The 2,800-nt window shown below is 43.0% G+C and overlaps 1 pseudogene; it reads right to left on the bottom strand.

Annotated features, from left to right (window-relative positions):
• Positions 1–335: 335 nt before the first annotated feature.
• LOC785644 (large ribosomal subunit protein uL18-like) lies at positions 336–1,369 on the bottom strand (annotated as a pseudogene).
• Between the last annotated feature and the right edge of the window lie 1,431 nt (positions 1,370–2,800).

Below are 2,800 nucleotides of genomic sequence, written 5' to 3'. Positions count from 1 at the left end.
ACATAAATTTGTTTTCAAAGTCTGTAAGTCTGTCTCTGTTTTGCAGATACGTTCATTTGTATCTTTTTTTTAGAGTCCATGTATAAGTGATATCATATGATATTGTCTTTGATTTACTTAGTGTGATAATCTCTAGGTCCATCCTTGTTGTTGCAGATGGTATTATGGTCTCATTCTTTTTTTTTTTTTTTCTTGTTCGATAAGTTTATTATTATCTTTACCTGAAAAATCCTGATAGAAGATTGTGGTTTGGTTTATTAATTCCTGGGCTTCTCTTGTGGCTCAACTGGTAAAGAATCGGCCTGCAATGCGGGAGACCTGGGTTTGATCCCTAGGTTGGGAAGATCCCCTGGAGAAGGGAAAGGCTACCCACTCCAGTCTTCTGGCCTGGAGAATTCCATGGACTATGCAGTCCATGGGGTCTCAAAGAGTCAGACATGACTGAGCAATGTTCACTTTCACTTTATTAACTCCCAGCAGCCCATTCCTGAGTTCTAAGGAAGCTTGCCTTCTTCTGAGCTACCTGATCTTTCTTCTGATCAAGTGACATTTTGGGCTGATTCCACCTCTTCTTTTTAACTTCTTTCTTAGGCTTCTTCTCATACACTGGATTCTCTCATATTGCAGCATGAGCTTTTTTATACATCTCCTCCATCATGTATGGAGTTATGTTGTTCTTTATGAATGGAGAGAATTGTTTCTTGTAAGCATCCTCATCTTCTTCAATCAGATGACACATGTAATCTGCAGCATTCTGCCCCATGATGTGCTTTCAGTGTACCTCAGCACTGAATTCTTTGTTTTCTGAATCATAACTAGGGAACCGTTTGGTACTGTGAGGGCTAGACAAACCTTCATTGCCAGCTCCCTTCAGGGCCCCAGAAACTATTCTCAGTAGTAGTCTTGGCAAGTCCTGCATCGAAGTAACAGGTGAAGGCACCAGGTTGACTATCAACGCTTTCCATATTGTGTTCATCTCCAGTCACCTCGACTTGGCCTTTGTAAATTTTGTCCATACCAAACCTATTCAGAAGCCTGCAGGCCAGCAGCAGGCCAGTACAAAGTGCCACAGCATAATTTGTCAGGCCAGCCTTCACACCATACTTTGGGAGTTGGTGAGCATAAACTGCACAAACTGTTATATGTCCTTCTATATAGGCATAAGCAGTCTGACAAATGATATCTCTTTTTTTACATGAATTATCATTCTGTAATTGGATGTGTTGTACTTATTTTTATCTTGGATTACCAATCGTTTCTGAGCGTAGTAGTCAGTTTTGCCCTCTTGCCGTCTTCTGAATTTTACTTGGTATCTCTTGAAGTCAGCCGTGGTCTGGAAAACTTTAACAAACCCCATACTGTAGAATAGAACCCCGACTCTGCAGCTTGCCACAGAGCTCTGTGGTCCCATTCTTACAAGACTCACTCCAGTCAAGTTCATTTCTTGACTGCAGGCCTCTGGACCTAAGCTCTTTTCTGCTTCATTGTCATTATTTTTTCTAGATTGGAATGTCCTTTCTATCTCTCTAAATTCTAGCCATTTGTTTTGTAAGACCCCACACTGATTTTTCCCTTTTCTGACTTCCGGTGGCAGTTCTACTCTATACTGTACTATGCAACATTCACAAATTTATTATGCTTTTCTAGGCTCAGCCCTTGATGCTGGATGGCAGTGGCTAATTTATCTTGCTGGCTGGAGGGTCTGAATACTTTGAAGACACACCGATAGTGAAGAAATAGCCAAGAATGATGCAGTGAGTTGGAATCCAGAGAAACAGACCAAGTCGACCTCAGTTGGAGTGGCTGAGAAACACTAGAGCAAGTAGAGAGGCTTGCAGTGTGGATAAGCATAGACTGATTCTCTTATTCCAGTTGAGAGAATCCCAAAGAAGGGTTCTGGTTAGCTCTCCTAGGGTCAAGAGCTTCATCCCTAACTAACCAAATGTGTTGGGGAAGACAAGGCCACATAGGAATTTGCCATGTGGATAGGGGTGGGGTGAATAGTTCCTCTGAGGAGGGGTTTTGGCCAAACATGGATGGCCTATGGATATCTAATATATTAAAAGCACAGTAGTGACTGTCCACTGGTAATGTCCAGTATAGGTGTGTGGGTCAGTATGCTGGCGATCAGGAAGGAAGAACTATGGTGTAGCATATCACCCTTCCTACTGTTAGAACAGAGTCAACAAGTCTTTATTGAGACTTACTCCCTGGGGACTTGATAATTGTTGGACTAGCCTTCAACTCTGTACACTGTCATTTTTTTTTTTCCTGTTACATTAACCCTAGGACCTGCGGCTCCATTTAGACACCCAACAGCCTTGACATTTCTCTGCTCTGCAAGGAACCACTGACAACTTGCACTGTTATCTTGGTCTTAATGACTGCTAAGTCACTTCATTTCCCAGAGGGAGATTGTGAAATCATCAACAGTGTCAGATCACTGGCAGCCTTAAGCTCTAGATGGAATGTTTCCAGGAAGAAATGCGAGTGAGAAAAAGAGCTGGACACTTCCTTTTAGAGGAAGACTATTAGCTCATCCTGGGAAGGTCAGCTGGATGGTGGCAGAGTATAGAAGTATTAGCATTAACTGCTTAACTCTGGACCGGTCTTCCCCAGCACTAGGGGGCACCAAAGTCAGCAACTTCCTGATTCTTAAGGCTGGTAGCATGTCAGCTGTTAGGAAATAAGATGAGGGACAAAGCTGTGAGGTAGGGAAGGTGGCATGGCATGAAGACCCTGGCATGTCTAGGTCCCTTTGGTCCATCTCTACTTGCTCTGTTCTGGCTTCTGCTGGTTG

This window comes from Bos taurus, chromosome 8 (genome assembly GCF_002263795.3).
Source record: "Bos taurus isolate L1 Dominette 01449 registration number 42190680 breed Hereford chromosome 8, ARS-UCD2.0, whole genome shotgun sequence".
NCBI lineage: Eukaryota > Metazoa > Chordata > Mammalia > Artiodactyla > Bovidae > Bos > Bos taurus.
This window is presented reverse-complemented; position numbering and strand designations above follow the sequence as displayed.